Below are 18,044 nucleotides of genomic sequence, written 5' to 3' on the forward strand. Positions count from 1 at the left end.
GGCATCTTTTACCTTCATTTGTGTTGTCACTTGTTAGTTTCAGTCAGCTGGCTAGCCAGAGACTGGTCTCTTCAAACCAACCTTGCCGACACATATCAGTACCGTGATCTTGATATTGGTGGATTCCAATGCGAATGAAATAAAGAAACAAGTGCACACTAGAACTGCTCATAATTAGAATGTATTTATTCACAAGGCCTTTCACAACAAATCATATAAGAAACCAAACCATTGGCTTCCTTTGCCACGAGACGGCGGCACAGAGCTGAAATGAATGTATAAGTACTACATTAGTTAGCTTTGTTAACTGTATCTTAATGGTAGGTTGACTCAGTGATTTCAGCTAATGGGCCAGGCTTCTAATGAGATCATAGAAAGCCTACATGTATCAAGTTTAGCAGCATTGAAAATAAAGCAAATAGTTAAATAGGAAAAATAGAAAATTAAAATAAAATTCAGTACAGGCATTAAATATGCATATATATGGATTAACGTATACTTTAGCACATACATGATGCTAATGAAGCCTGCACCTTCGGGTTTCTTATGGGACCTTTGTGGCACAAACATTTATAGACATTATTCATTTGACTAGTTTTAGGTAATGTGTTTACCTCTCACAATCATAAACATATGAAAGAATGAAAACTGTTTTTTATGTTAAATGTTTGGCCATTCAGTGTCCCATAACCAAATATTGACAACTCAGGTGTCATATCCTTTTGTCATTTCTTCAAGGTAGAAATCGGAAGAGGTTGGTCACAGGATCCATGCCTGGTACCTACGACTGATTTTTTAAGCAATGTTCAGGGAAATGGCAGCTATAAATGAAAGGATACTTCCCAGGTTTCTCATTTATTAGCAAATCACAATCATGATCATGCAAAGAATATCTAAGAAATGTTAAGTCATGATCAATTTATGGGAAGGGACCGCAGCTCAATGTAGATTTCTGTACCAGACTCACAACGGTATGTTCCAATTTCGATGTCAGTTTTACTGCCCCGAACAATTTTCAGCTCCACCGGCACTGAGATTGTGACCTCATTGCACATGAAATTGACAGTGACTTTTGTACGTGGTGGTGCCGTCACCGGCATGCTTAACTCTGCCTTTTTCTTTGTGGTGGATGACTCAGTCTTACCTTTCGTCACTGTGAAGGTGTTGGACAGCTCTGCATCAATACTGACCACACCAAATAATGTAAATGAGGTTCCCACCTTGACTGTTGTCTCATTGCTAAATTCAAAGCTATGGGAGACAAATTTTTCAAACTCATTGGTGGAAGTGGCGGTGAACTGCTGCTCGATGCTTGTGTCGTTGGTTAAAAAAATACCGATCTATCTGATTGTTCCTTTCACTCTCTACCTTCTTCTTGTCCCATAGAATTGTGTCTGTCACAGAGGCTATCCCAGCCTGCAGAGGATACACATGGGGGACTTTATCATTAAAACCAATACTAATATACGTTGCAAAATATTCGCCAGCCCTTGCTACAATGTACTTCCCACCTCTATTTGGATGCTCGTAGAGAAGCCATGCTCCACTCTGGACTCTGTGGGAGGATATTGTATCATTCATGGCTCCAAACGTTAGGTTGGTCTCTTGAGTCAGCACTTGCACATTACCCCCCTCATTGATATGCTCGTAGACTGTGATCTTGGGATTGCTCAGGTCATCATTGATCAGTTTAAGAGAAGATACCCTATCATTCTCTCTAAGCTTTGAGTGTTCGCCCTCCTCTAAGGCTATGCACCATCCCCGATAGTCTACATGCTCATACAGGATCCAAGGCTGCCCAACAATCTTCACAGAGGAGATACAGTCATTGAAGTATTCATTTAACCGATTTGGAACATCTGCAGTAAAGGTCCTATGGGCTCCCTGGAAGTCAAAGTGTTCATAGACAGTGATTGAGTCCATGGTCATCAGCTGTGGAGTTTTCAATGTAGTCCCTTATTTGACCCTGTAACACAAAACAAAGCTACTCAGTGGAAGTACATGAAGCAGGGGTTTATGCAAATTTACAAATTGTCTTCTCAAATGAAAGCTTTTATCACTATGAAGGATATATGCTGCTGTATGCTGCTGTATGTTGTAAAAAATGTTTTTTTGAATATCAGATTCATTTCCCAATAATTGAAGGGCACCAGTTTCAGCTGCATTTCTTCAGGGTGAATTAAGTATGAATATCAGAATACGTTTTAGAAGAGTTAGAAAGTGACTAGATGGGCCAAAATCATTTTGCTGTTCGACTGTAACAACAAATATGCTGCCACCTATCATAACACAAAAATAGCAAAACTAGTTCAAAGAATCATAAAATGTCTCTGTCTTCACTTCTTTTACTCAGCACAGAAGAAAATGAGAATTGAGTTTTGAGGAGCAATGTAATAAATTGTGTTTTTCAATAAAACTACATTGGATGAAAAGAGAACAAATATTTCAGTTTGAAAGTATAGTAACTCAATCTCAGGTTGGGAACAAAGACTACAACAAGATTGAAAGGTAGATTGTGAATAGAATCTAGTTAAGGCAAAGACAAAACCCAGTTCAAGTATGTTAGCCAGATTTTAGCTGGTGTTCAGACTAATCAAAATTATTCTTTAAAAACTGAAGAGATGCCAAACATTACTGGCACAAACGTGTTCCTTAAAATGTGTGGGGCAGATGTCACTGGTGAAGTATCACTGTGCTCTCCTTCTGATCCAACGTATGTTTTTCCACTCAGTTGACTTTTGCACTGGGATCATTGCAATGTAGTTACATTGATTTGTTTGTATTGCTCAACTGGGGAGAGGGGTTCACCCTACATCATTAACTTCCAAAAGAGACTACCGCTCTTTCTGCCAGGCCACAAAGAAATGTAGCTGATGGCACCTGATTGCTTTCATGGTGTTTTTGCTGCATCCCTCTAAGTTTAGTGGGGAGGATGCTTAGTGGCTCTGCTGGTAAATCTGTGAAGTCTGCCATTACGCACTTATCTCAGAGTGCTAGATGTATATGTCCAGCATGTGTGTGTGTGAAAATTGGTGGATTGGATGCCACATACCAGGGTGTTTAATATGTATGCCTAGCTCCAGGGTGGTGGGTGCCGTTTGAGGTAGTTGGAAGCCATGTGTACCTCATCGCCTGACTCTCCCCTACATTATGTCGCTGATTTGCTCATTCTTCTGCAATTTCCCTACACATCCCACTATATCAGGTTGCTTTTTGCCTGGTTGGAATCAAGAAATGCTGCAATGAAGAAGTGAGAAACTGTTTGTTTATCCCATTAGTTTCAGTAAAATTCTGCTGGTCAGCCTGCTTCTTGAAAGAAGCAATAATTGGATCAATGAATATTCCAGGGCCTCAGCCACTTGCCGGAAGAAAAAAGTCTGCATCCGTCCCCTACATCCTGCATTAATTTCAGAAAGATCAGCCTCTGACAGGCTGCGACATGTCTAGAATGATTTACATATCTTACGTTTGTAGAACTGTAGCTATAGGCCTAAAATAAGTGTTTCCCTAATAGCACCGCATTTTGTATGCTTGTGTTGTATTCGCATGCTTGTCAGTCTGCCTGGATCAGTGTATTTGTTTTGTCACTGCCTGATAAGCTCAGTCAGGCTTCTAGTTCCAGGTCACGCCCTTATTACCCCCAACAGGTCATATTGGCTAGTTTGTCCTTGGATCTCTTTCCCTCTTTCTGCAACTATCGCTGGAGTAATGGAAGGCGAAAGACATCTTTTGAACCCAGGCGTGGCCGTCACAGGTAAGAGCGGTGAGAGTGTGAGGCCGGGTGGGGGCAGGAAAGGGCGGGCCAGAAGTCGACTGATGACGGGATTGGAAAAATTAATTAAAAAAAGAAATGAAACCACTTACCTTGTGCACGCCACATCGCCGATAACTGCCCCTTTTTGGACTTTGCAGACTGCTGCTATTACCTGATCATTAAGGAAACTAACACTGCTAGGGTGTTTGACATGTATCACTTTTGGATCACCCCATCAACTCCTACTGGTGTTTTTTTTGAGAATGTGCTTTTCAAGTGGTTCTGCCATCTCCCTTCACCTCTCTCCCTCAAGTATCCAGATCTACAATATCACTCAGCAGATAGAAAAATCCATTATTTTCAAAATATAGTTTAATGCTGTTGAATTCTGTTTAGATACCCGTACATAGGTTTCCCGACGCATGCCCTTTTATAGGCACAACTCCCATTGTCCTTACTTAGGTATAGAATAGTGGTCCTTATTTAGGCATTTGTCACCTACATCCGTCTATCCCACGTCACAATGAGATCTTAGAAATCAGGCCCTTAAGCCATTGGGATTTATTGATTTCGCCAAGAACTCAGTTATTATGCACGAACATCTATTCCTTAGGGGTTCGTTCATGACGTGTTTCTCTGCCCGACTTTACGTCAATGCTGGCATTCCTAGACACCTTCCAGGTATATAAATACCTTGGCTTACCATGGCAAACCACGGCTCGGCTATACAGCTCGATATGGCTCGCCACAGCAAGTTCAGAAGGAGTTCCCGCCAGACGCACTGACCAGATGCTGTCATCCTCCTCGCAGAGATTCCAGCTTCCAGTGTTCTGACTCCCCTTGTGGAATGTTTAGAATTCAAGATCCAGAAAGAGATTTCAACCTCTCTCATTCAAGGTATGGAGCAGAATAGAACCTAAAGGGACTCTTGGCTTACTAAAACTCTAGGCATATCAACTATAGCTAAACTAGACTATAGAAGGCAACACCTACTTCTTACCTCATACTACACATAGGTTAGGTACACGTGGGTAGAACTATTTAGAAGCACCAGATGAGTATTCACGTTTTACCCTTTGTTATTTATTTATGTATATATGTCATAGCTAAAAGATAATGCTATTGTGGTATTCCTTATTTTTACTGCTTGTGCTGTACATCTTTTTTTTTTAGTCCTCATTAGCCTTTACGCCACCCATTTCTGACCAGACGGTACCGCCCATGGGTTTTTTATCTTATATTCCGCGGCCGTTTCCAACCACACAAGTAGGGCCATTCAACGACCACCTCTCTACGTATGCCACCCTTTGTGAGAGATCGGTGCATAGATTGACCCCACCGTCACGTTGAAAACCCCACCGGCAAGATAGGCCAAGACCTTAATCATTGGACTGAAATGTTTACAAAAACTAGCTATGCCTTGCCCAAACAACAAACTTTTCACCCAAAATGTGCCAAAAATAATTCCCAGAATTTACATTTATCTTTTGTCGGACCCATAGTATCCATTTTAGCTGTGAATCTCATAGCTCGCAACCAGTCTAAAATCCCGGGGGAGTACGGGGACACCCACAGTTTACATATCTCTCTACGCGCCAAAAGTATCCCATAAAATACAAGTTTAACTTTATCATCCAAACTATTTATCTGCAAATTCAGCCTTCCAGTTATAATGAGTTCAGGGCTTACCTCAATAATATGGTCAATAGCTTGGGATAAACAGCCACTTACTTCCTCCCAGAATGCTTTAATATTTGGACACTCCACGAACATGTGAGTATCCTTCTCATTGGGACTTCTGCACTTAGGGCATTCCACCAGCCCTCCAGGCTTGAACTTTGAAAGTCTATGTGGGGACCAATATGCTCTGTGGAGTGTAAAGAGATGATTTCGCCTTAAATTTGCGGGTTTGACAACTTTATACAAGATAGCCATAGTTACTTGCCATTGAGTGTCAGATGCGATGTCCGGCAAGCAATCTCTCCACAGCGTTTCTGGCAATAAGAACTGGCCGTCCGCCGTCTCCAGCATTGACCAATACCAGAGTCCCACTTCCTTTTTATACACTTGACTTGAGTAGATCGTCTCTTCCAGTTCATTTTGAAGTACCACAACGCTTTCAACCTTGCCGACCCAACTATATATTTGAAGATACTTAAACTTCGATATGGCTTGCCCCCAAATAGCCGCTCCCTGACTCCACCCAACCAACTTTCCATTTAGAAAAAGATGCCCCCACATTTCTACCCCTGCTGATCTAAGAGGAATAGCCAGAGTGTCTTTAGTCCATGCAGGAGAACCAGGGTTGTCCCAGATGGAAGTATAATAACCATAGTGTGGGATTTTTAATAGCCTCCTGATACGGTACCAAAGTTCCGCTGCTCCCTGCAAAACCTTGAGACGCACTTTTTTGAAATACTTTGGATCCGCGAATTTATATAAAATACCAACTTCCTTATATTGGCAGCTTCTTAGCATAGCTGCCAACAGTACACCAATAGCCGTAGTCGATGGAGAGTTCAAAAGAATTCTAAAAATTTTTAACTGAAAGGCCCAACAATATAACTGAAAATCCGGGGCTGATAGCCCTCCTTTGCTCAGTTTTCATCTTATCTTAGTCCACGAGAGACAAGATCCTTTTGCGGCCCAAATAAATGTAATAACCTCACTCTGAAGCTTCTTAAACCATTCTCCTTTAAATGCAAGAGGGATTGTCTCAAATAAAAAAGTTAGTTTTGGAAGCACCATCATTTTTATCAAATGTGTACGACCATATAAATTAAGAAGCAGATGACTCCATCCACGAAGCATTCCTCCTATTTCTCTTTTAATTCTTACAAAATTAATTTTTGCAAGGTCATCCAGGTTCTGAGTAATCCTAACCCCCAGATATCTCATTTCTGATTTGCATTTTATAGGGCCAGGATCTAAATTCCAGCTCATGATTTCCGTTTTATCTTCGTTGATTTTGTACCTTGAGACAGCTCCAAATTCTTTAGTTATTTCTGATATATTTTCCAGTGTCTGCTGAAGATTAGACGTATAGATTATGATATCGTCAGCATATAGACCTATTTTCCTGGACCATGCTTCTACCGAGAAAGGGAGGATCTTATCTGAGCCCCTAATCCTACAGGCCAGAGGCTCTATATAGAGGTCAAACAGTAAAGGGGACAAGGGGCATCCCTGCCTGGTGCCCCGCATTACTTTAATCAAGTTAGTTAGAATCCCATTGATCAGTACTCTGGAAGTGGGAGAATTATACAGTGACAAAAGTGTGTTGGTAAAATATGGACCCAGGTCTAAATGAATCAAAAGTGCCTTTAAAAAAATCCAGTTAACTCGGTCGAATGCCTTAGCGGCGTCTAGTGCTATTACTGCTAGTGGAAGTTTATGTGTCGAGGCCATATCTATTATATCTATTAAAGTGAAAGTGAATTCCTTAAGGAACCTACCTTTAATAAAGCCTTTCTGATCTTCCTGCACTAGTTTGGGAATAGCCAGACTGAGCCTATCCGCCATTATCTTTGCAAATATTTTATAGTCGCAATTTAGCAGCGAGATAGGCCTATAAGAGTTAGGATCACTTGATGGTTTGCCAGTTTTTGCAATTAAGACAATAGTTGCCTCATTCCACGAATCTGGCAGACCCGCCTTACCTCAGAAAAAGTCATTAAATAACTGGACCAATACAGGCAGGATACTTTCCATAAATACTTTGTAGACCTCAACTGGTAAGCCATCAGGCCCAGGAGCCTTCCCACTCTTAGCTGATCTTATAGCCTTTTCTACCTCGGTTGAAAGTATCTCTCCATTCAATGCCTGTTTTAACTCGGTTGGAAGCGGATCCACCAGCCTCAGCCATTTTGCTATTTGCACAGTACCAGGATTTAAATCATCCTTATAGACGTTTGAAAAGTACTTGAAGAACGCGTCTGCAATACCCTTGCTCTCAGTAATGGACTCACTCATACCTGGCAGATTCAGTTCTTTAATAAAATTACGCACCGAGTCTTTCTTGGCCCTCCAAGCCAGTAGCTTTCCGCAACCTTCACTATAACTAAAATGGGTCATTTGACTGGATTCCCATTTCTCTCTAGTTCTATGATTAATAATTGCTGTTAATTCCAATTTTAACATCTCCAGATCATTCAACAACTGCTCTTCCCTCTTGCCTTCACAGGAATTAATGCTAGCCTCTGCTTCTCGAATACTGATTTCCAAATCCGTAATTTTTTTAAAGTACATTCTTCGTTTTTTTGCTCCCTGTGCTCCCAATCTGCCCCTCAAAAAGGCTTTACAAGTCTCCCATACTATCTCTATCCTTGCAGTGCCTAAATTTGCATCCAAGAAAACCCCTAACTCTGAACTAATAATTTGAAGGTAATCTTGATCTAAAAGTACTGTACGATCCAGCCTCCAAATTGTTTCTGCCACAGATGCTTTTATTTTAATATTAAGTGTAATGGCCGAGTGGTCGGAAATATGAACGCCTACATGCCCCACTGCTGTAACTGAGTCTTTTAACCTTAAATCCAACAACACATAATCGATCCGAGATTTGTGCATATATTTCTTATTATAGTATGTAAACCCTAACTGTTTTCCATATTTAAGCCTCCAGATATCACACAGCCCAAACCGAGTCATTAGCAATTAGACATTTTGGGATTCATGAGCCCACGTGAGTTGACAGATCTATCTAATTTGAAATCCAAAACTGCATTAAAATCTCCAGCCATTATAATTTTACCAGTAGATCCTAGCAGTTCTCTAGCCAGAGTGTCCAGAGGGTCTACTTCATCAAGATTTGGGCCATAATATCAAACTATAGTTAATAGCTCAGAATCAATTCTTGCACTTAAGATGAGCAATCCACCTTTTGGATCTGATGAGAACTTTTCTAAACAAAATTGAACCCCATTTCTAACGAAGACAGCTACAGCCTTTGTAACTATAGTCTGCGGAGTGCAGAATCCATGTGCAACCCACCTTTGAGCCTGCATGACCTCCTTGCACTCCATTGAGGTCAAATGCGTCTCTTGCAAAATTATAATATGGGCCTTTGAATCCTCTAAATATTTTAATATTAATCGTCTCCTAGATTTTGTACGTAATCCGTTAACATTCCATGACAACATTTTTAAATTCTCTGTACTAGCCCCGCTCATATTGATCTCTAAAAAAAACACCTGTCACATACTTTGGTGGTCGCTAAGCTTCTTAGGACTTTTTTCCCCTTTTTCCCACCCCTTCCCTCCCCCCTAACATCCCTACTCCCCCAACCACTCCAACCCCCCTCTCCCATGGAAAACCCTACCATCCTCCCTCTGGCCTCGGCCGAGTGGGTGTTTTTTTTGTCGTGGCGGTGCAACGTAATTTTATCACAATATATGTACCAATGAGCACAGGCTAATAGTAAACTCTATATAAAAGCTTATCTTATACGGCAGCAGCATGCCGGGCATGCCATATCTTGACATTGCTCAATAAACGCATCGACCTCCTCAACTAACCGAAAGTTGTGCATCTTGTTCTGCCACATCACTTTCAAAAAGGCTGGAAATTTTAACTGAACTGTGGCTCCCAAAGCCCTAAGTGGTTCTATGCGTTTACCTAGCTCCCACTGCCTGTTAGCTGTGACTGGTGACAAATCAGACCTCACCTCAATTTTTACCCCGTCAAGCAAGAGATTCTTCTTCTTCAAGGCGACTGACAAGATTTTTTCTTTTAAGCTAAATGTCAAAAAAATGTATCAAGACTTTTCTTGGCTTGGTGCGGTTAGCATTTAGGCTAAAAGGATCTCGATGAACCCTCTGTATATCTGCATAGATCGTTTCTTCGTCCTCTACCAGCTCCAGCTCAGATTTTAACAGATGAGCTACAAATTTCTTAATGTCAGACCCTTCTTTTCCTTCTGGCAATTTCAATATCTTTAAGTTGTTAAGCCGCTGCATATTTTCGAGTCTCTCCATTCGCTCTTCCTGCGCCCTTTCTCTGAACTTAATATCCTCAATCTCTCTACAGTTGTCTGCAACAGAGTCTTGGAGTTTCTTAGCTTCCACCTCTAAGACTACCAAACGTGAGCTCATCTCGCTAAATTTAGCCTCCAATGAGGAACATGAAGCACGTATATTCTCTTGAATAGCCTTAGACTCCTCAAACCCCTTATGCATGTCTAAATCCAGCTTCTTCAAAAGGGCAATTATTGCTATATCTGAGTTTTCTTCTCTAGTCAGATCTGAGGAAAAAAGCTCCTTTGCAGCTTCTGAGTTCGGTTCCGACAGAGTCATCTCATTTAACACCTCAGGTCCTTGCTCAGATCATTGCACTGCCGGCATGTTACTTGTATCCACTGGGTCGTCCCCCTCCATATTCGTCGTAAGGAGCTGATATCGGTTAGGACTTAAAACACCAGACCAGTCTATAACAATGGTATCTGTCGGTGCGGAACTGGGGCTAGCCCTAGACCCCTCGTCTTCTGAAGCCCGCTTTACAGAATCTGCTGAATCTGCTAAATCTAGCAAGTTGGGCTTTAATGCTAAGGTTTATGGAATAACCTTGAAAAAAGAATTAAGTGAAGGCGTAATTTTGATTTTTTTTCCAAAATGTTTGGTTTCTTGCTGCTATATATAACAATTCCTTTCTTGATAGATTTCTTGAGATACACTTCACGTGAATTTTTATTTTTCCCCTTACTGGGGGTGCAAGCCTTCTCCTCCCCTTGTGCTCTGATAGTGTCCGGAGCTACTATCGGTTTTGCCGCACTTCTCAGTTTATAACCAGACACTACAGATCTCGCTATGTCTGCAAGTTGCTTGTGCTCTAACAAACCCCCACACTCCTCATTGGAGTTGAAAGAACCACCATTCCTTGGGTTTGTTAGTCGATAAATTACTCTTATCAAAAGCAGACCCTAATTCAGTACCCCTGCCAGTCCCACCTTTGCCTTTGTAGCTAACTCTTGCTGCCGCACGGCGCCCCATCCCAAGTTCATGTGCCGCTCTACCCCAGCCAGCTAGCTTCGAGGGCTCGACTAAGCCCAGACCACACTCCTCCACCCCCACTACCTTCACAAGCTCATTAGGTCTGTCCTCACATCGAGGGCTATCTACACCCTCCGCCGCCATGCACCTCATACAATGTGCCTCTAGGTCTTATACCATGTACTGGTGCTGTAATTACCGCTGCGTTCACGAGAAAAGAGAAGGAGCCAGAGTCCTTATACCCTACAGCCTCACCCGCCTCACCCGCTGTCCTGCAACTCTGTGGCTGCGTGCCCTCTCTCACCTGAAATGTTGCTCGCTGGCTCTACCTCTCGAGCCTCAGCGGTTTAGTGTTTCAGCGTTTACAGCGTTTTGAAACTAGATAACACAGCAAGAGATGCCTCCTTCAGAGAACCCCCGTATTACAAGCCGGATTTTTCCAAATTTGCTGAGACTACCCTCCGGGCTCTGAAGCCGGCGCAGCCGCACCTCGATGCCTCGGTGCAGTTTCCTCCCCCCGCGGGGGAGAAGACGTGGCGGGAGATGCCGCGGGAGACGCCTCCTGCAGTACCGTCAACCGTAACCCCTGCAACACTGCCTCACAGTCCAACCGGTAAGAGAAAGAGAAGGAGCAGAAGCGCTCTGAAAAGACTCCTGCCTGTGCTCGTATGCAGCATCGCCACTCCGAAAACACCCGCAACCCGCGATCAGCCGGCCGCAATGTTTTCTCCCCGTTGCGTTACATCTAATATCCTGCATACTGGCAAACGATTGTAACAGCTCATAACTCTTACACGAGAACTAAGACTGTTCAATAAATCCTTTTATTGAAACACCCATCTGTTATTTCTGTGTAACTATGCAGAATCTATACATCCACGATTGACTGAGTGAAACTGTAATCTATTGTTATTTCCACAACTCTAAGAACTGTTCCGATTCTAAGGGAAACGAAGTTGTCATGTTTATGCAGTTGTCAGAGACTATTCCCTTCTTGTTCAGGCAATAAGTTTCTAGTGACCACTGAGTTAGCTGGCACACAAAAGTAATTAAGTTTATTATATTTGATAAGGGCATACTGACCTTAGTCCTATGCTAAAACTATAGTGTATATTATTCCAAAGCGCAGAGCCTATCAGGGATATAGGAACTACACTACATGGCGCCTGACGGTTTGGTAAGGCAGTAATTTAAAGCTAGATACTGAAGTAACTCACTCGTGCTTTTTTCAGAGACCCCCACTCATAATACTCCATTGATCACTGACATAGTAGCGTACACACAAATATAGAATTACCAAAACATCGAAGAAAAAATGTAGTATGCAAAAATAGCGAATTCCTCTCTACAAACAGGTAAGTACAAAAATATTGAATCAAAAATATTGTTTTAAAAAATATGTAAAAATATAGAATGTTTTTAAATGTCTTAAAATGTATTTAAAATTAATGAACTAATAAATATAACTAACTAAAACATACTTAAAATACTTAAGTAACCTTAAAATCATTATATAATTAATTTAAGTAAAAAAACATACTGTTTTATTTTTTAATACATATATATATTAACATAATATTAATAACAAATATACAATATTTTTACCGTAGGATAACGGGAGGGTAACATTTACTATTACCACTCCAGTGAGCGCAACAGTAGGGAAAACGTTGGATAGCGTAGGAGTAAAAATGACTATTCCCACTCCAGTGAGTACAACAGTAGGGAAAGCGTTGGATAGCTTAGGGGTAAAAATTACTATTCCCACTCCAGTGAGTGTAACAGTATGGAAAGCGTTGGATAGCAGGAGAGTAAAAATTACTATTCCTTCTCCAGAGAGTGCAACAGTAGGGAAAGCGTTTGATAGCATAAGGGTAAAAATTACTATTCCCACTCCAGAGAGTGCAACAGTAGGGTAAGCGTTGGATTGCGTAGGGGTAAAAATTACTATTCACACTCCAGAGAGTGCAACAGTAGGGAAAGCGTTGGATAGCGGGAGGGTAAAAATTACTATTCTCACTCCAGTGAGGGCAACAGTAGGGAAAGCATTGGATAACGGGAGGGTAAAAATTACTATTCCCACTCCAGTGAGTGCAAAAGTAGGGAAAGCGTTAAATAGCGGGAGGGTAAAAATTACTAGTCTCACTCCAGAGTGTGCAACAGTAGGGAAAGTGTTGGATAGCGTAGGGGTAGAAATTACTATTCCCACTCCAGTGAGTGCAATATAGGGAAAGCGTTGGATAGCGGGAGGGTAAAAATTACTATTCCCACTCCAGAGACTGAAACAGTAGGGAAAGCGTTGGATAGCGTAGAGGTAGAAATTACTATTCCCACTCCCGTGAGTGCAACAGTAGGAAAAGTGTTGGATAACGTAGGGGTAAAAAATACTATTCCCACTCCAGAGGGTGCAACAGTAGGGAAAGCGTTGGATAGCAGGAGAGTAAAAATTACTATTCCCTCTCCAGAGAGTGCAACAGTAGGGAAAGCGTTGGATAGCGGGAGTGTAAAAATTACTATTCCCACTCCAGAGAGTGCAACAGTAGGGAAAGCGTTGGATAGCGTAGGGGTAGAAATTACTATTCCCACTCCCGTGAGTGCAACAGTAGGAAAAGTGTTGGATAGCGTAGGGGTAAAAAATACTATTCCCACAACAGAGAGTGCAACATTAGGGAAAGCGTTGGATAGCAGGAGAGTAAAAATTACTATTCCCACTCCAGAGAGTGCAACAGTAGGGAAAGCGTTGGATAGCGTAGGGGTAAAAATTACTATTCCCACTCCAGAGAGTGCAACAGTAGGGTAAGCGTTGGATTGCGTAGGGGTAAAAATTACCATTCCCACTCCAGAGAGTGCAACAGTAGGGAAAGCGTTAGATAGCGGGAGGGTAAAAATTATTATTCTCACTCCAGTGAGGGCAACAGTAGGGAAAGCATTGGATAACGGGAGGGTAAAAATTACTATTCCCACTCCAGTGAGTGCAAAAGTAGGGAAAGCGTTAAATAGCGGGAGGGTGAAAATGACTATTCCCACTCCAGAGAGTGCAACAGTAGGGAAAGCGTTGGATAGCGTAGGGGTAGAAATTACTATTCCTACTCCCGTGAGTGCAACAGTAGGAAAAGTGTTGGATAGCGTAGGGGTAAAAAATACTATTCCCACTCCAGAGAGTGCAACAGTAGGGAGAGTGTTGGATAGCTAAGGGGTAAAAATTACTGTTCCCACTCTAGTGAATTTAACAGTAAGGAAAGTAATGATTTAATATATTAATACAAATAAATTAAATATCAATACCAATAAAACATGAATTAAAAGTAATTCCCAATTTAATATTATGTAATAAGTATTCAATTATAAATACAAATAAATATTAGTTATTAAAATTAATTACCTATTAACTAATTATTTTTCAATAACAAATACTAATTAATAATAAACATTAATGCCAATTGATAATGAATTAACAGTAAATTAATTATCAATACACAAAACAATTTTTAATATGTGATTAATTACAATTAAATTACTTTCTACCCTATTCCCCTATAAACACACAATCCGCTACAGAAAATAAATTGATACAATTATCGTAATTATCAATTAATAAATCAATACATATTAATTGCCAATTAATAAAAATTAATTACCAATTACCAATTAATTAACAATAAATAAAAAATCAATACAAATAAATACATAGAAATTATTTACTTAATTATAATTAAATTACTTCCCACCCTATTCCCCTATAAACCCAAAACCCGCTACAGAAAATACATTAATAACATTAACATAATTATCAATTAATCAATTAATAACAATTAATTATCAATTAAAACATTAATGAACAATTAATTCAAAATGAATACCAATAAATAAATACAAATATTTATTTAATTACAATTAAATTACTTCCCACCCTATTCCCCTATAAACCCACAACCCGCTACGCAAAATTAAATTAAAAATAATAAGTCATTTCTAAAAATTAATTTTTAATTTAATATAATTAAATTACTTCCCACCCTATTCCCCCATAAACCCACAACCCACTACAGAATTAAATTACGCAAAAATTAAATAACATAAAATCCATTACTTAAAATAAATTACAAAAATAATATACACTTTTCACTTATATACTTACATACAAAACACTTTAAAAAATTCGATATTATTAAAAATTTGATATATTTTAATACCTATATTATATACTTTGATATTTTGACTTTCTACATTTTAAAAAAACAATATTATATCACTTACCTTCAATTCGATATTTTTCACCACTATGTTCTGTCCATTCGATATTTTGACTTCGATATTTTGGTAATTCTATATTTTGAATTCGATATTTTGTCTTGTTACCTACTCCATAAGATGTCTGGAGTGGGTAGGGCTAATATCCGCCGTAGCTGAGTAGGACGAAAATATTAGCTGTTTGGTTTGTTCAACGTTGTAGGATACAGTGTTCCAAAATATTGTGCACCTTATCTTTGTTCCCTTGAAACTTGCGATGCATTTTTCAAGCAATGGACAAACACTGTGATGTTGTCGTCGAAAAACGGTACAGCAGCGGCTAACCTTACAGGTTTTAATGAAACTGAGGCGGGAGTTATACAGATCCCACCAAATTTAAGGAGAGCCATCACTCTAAAACTTATAAAATATGGCCTAACACCAAGAGGTGGTAGAGCAGTGTTTGTAGTGGAGGCACATGAATCTCTTCAGACAGAGGTGTTCTATTCATGGGTTATATTCCCAGTAATGAATGCAGTAAAACAAATGTTTCACTTCTTCAAAGAAGATGAACTACCTGAGTAATACATCCCTTTCGATGATGTTGAAATTCCTCTCACATACCAGGAGCATCATCTCTGGTTTAAAGGCACCCTATAACAATACAATCACATTACCAGGCTCCGTCCACTAGGTAGACCAGGAGCAACATGGCCGATTTTAGCCGCCTACACACCTCAACCTGACATAGAAGATATGTCAGAGGTTGAATTACTCCCTCAACTAAAAGACTTAATAAAAATCTACAGACAATTGGTCCAATATGTCATGTGGACTTTCACAGTCCAACCACCATTAACCATTCAAACTCATACCCCTCACCAGGGGAATGCACTAAAAATTACTCCACAGACTTTACACACAGTCATGGATAAAATGCCCATAAAACGTGATAGTGAAAAAAATTACTCAAATAGAAGCAGTATTTCCTAATACTAGCCCTCATGAAAAACACAGAATTTTAACAATCTGTTTACCAATGGGGATCATACCACATCTAGAAGACTGTACCTCTTGGGGCAAAATCTTTGCTGCCGTCTACACTAAAACACATGGTTTTGATGTCCTGAAACAAATTTAAAATGAATAAGGGGCAGAGGCTGCTCTAAATTTTGGTATGAAATTACTGAAAAACTTCCACCAGGTCTCAGCAATAATATTATGAAATATTAAAGGTGAGGCAGCATCAGTGGCAATCCACCAGAATTTGGGGGATTTGATGTAACAGAACAACAGCATGAACTACCCAAAATAATAGAATACTCCTAAGAAGAATTAGGGAGAGACTGTTTAGGTGGAAAACCACTTAAACCACAAATAACTGAAGGTCCTGAGAATGACTCTAGTAAACACAATCCTACATCTTCTAAAAAGAAGTGGACAAATAACAAACAATATTCAAAAGAAAAATGTTCTCAATCCCGAGGAAGGTCTCCTCAAAAGGAGTACTCTGAAAGGAGGTATAACCTTAGGTAGAAGGATAATTTGAAAAACCTGACAGGTATCAGGATACTGATATGCGTTCCTCTCATACCTTTCAGACATCTTCTAAGACATCCGAAAGCAGAGGATGGTAGGAGCAAAAGGAAGAATGTGTGAAGTCCAGAGACGATCAACACGTTCAGAAAAGTAAACCAAAACTTTAATAAGAAAAAGGTAGCAGCTCTGAATATCAGACAAGCCGAGAATTCTGAGGACACAACAAAAGAACGGAGAATAGGCTCAGACAATGCTGGACAGTGCAACTGAAGTAACAATAGTTCACCAGAACCGGAAGGAACATCTGGAGACAGTGGACTTGAATGAGTACATACAAGTAGAGACTGTAGATACCAGTGTTAGTTCTCCACAAAGGTTAAACGAAATAACACTCCGGATGGAGGGAGACATACCAAGAAAAGTGAAAGCACTCTTTTGGGAGAGACTTTGAAGGGTTATGATAAACTTCTAGCAGAACGGACTAGCCACCACAATTTACCAGGGAGTGCCCACATGGAGAAGACATCATTATGCCAGCCTTCTCCAACTATGTTCCAGTACATATAAAATATACTTATGCCAGAAAATAGGTAGTAGCCCAGGCTCCAGCATTATATAAAAATCATGTAGGATGAGATGAGGATTCTCCTCACCATAAAATCCAGTTAAAACACAACCAACTACACAAAGGCAGTACCCAATTAAGCAAGAAGCTAAAAAACAGGTCAGGAAGATCTTAGATCAACTTGAATACCAAGGGGTGATTGAAACATGCACCTCATCAATGAACAATCCTTTGTTTCCTGTTTCCAAACCATACACTACATATCGTCTAGTACTGGATTACAGACACCTGAACTGTTGTTCTAAAACATTTGCAGTGCAAAATGCACATAGTACAGCATTAATGAATAACATTGTGCATAAAAAATGTAAAATCACATCAGATATTTCAAATGGTTTCTTTTGTCAAAACAGAGCACCTGAAAGTAGGTACTTGACAGCTTTCTCAATAATGTGGACCCAGGGTCACTTTTGTCGACTCCCACAGGGGTTCAAGAACAACCTGTGGTTATTCTCAGCCAGAGTAACAGAGTCACTACAAATTTATGATGACAAGACATTGTCATATGTCTATGATATCTATCTGACAGACGATGACCTGGATAGGCCTTTAAATAGAGTGAACACTATTATATTGGGCTTCGCCACTGAGGGTTACAAATTCAACTTTAAAAAGTCAAGAATTGCCCATTTCAATGTGCTTTTCCTAGGATATGAACTTTCAAGTAAAGGCAAAAGCTTGGCAGCCAACTTTTTAGAAAAGTGTATGCTATTCCAACCTCCAAAAATGCTGAAAAAGTTACAGTCAATTCTAGATGTCCTGAATTTTGGAAGAACTTACATTCTAAATTACTCAGAGAGGGTTAAACCTCTCTACGAATTAATCAAACCTGATTTCAAACCAAAAAGTTGGACACAGGACCATCCTGCGCTCAATACAAGCTGACATGTTAGCTACAAATCATTTACAA

General features: G+C 40.0%; 1 pseudogene across 1 annotated transcript in view; it reads right to left on the reverse strand.

Moving 5' to 3' along the window:
• Positions 1-914: 914 nt before the first annotated feature.
• LOC144770858 (epidermal differentiation-specific protein pseudogene) overlaps positions 915-18,044 on the reverse strand; it is a 49,640-nt pseudogene continuing 32,510 nt past the window's right edge. Inside the window, exon 2 of the transcript XR_013599055.1 lies at positions 915-1,966. The product of XR_013599055.1 is annotated as an epidermal differentiation-specific protein pseudogene (transcript). The remainder of the gene's footprint in view (positions 1,967-18,044) is intronic.

The sequence above is a fragment of the Lissotriton helveticus genome, chromosome 7 (genome assembly GCF_964261635.1).
Source record: "Lissotriton helveticus chromosome 7, aLisHel1.1, whole genome shotgun sequence".
Classification (NCBI taxonomy): domain Eukaryota; kingdom Metazoa; phylum Chordata; class Amphibia; order Caudata; family Salamandridae; genus Lissotriton; species Lissotriton helveticus.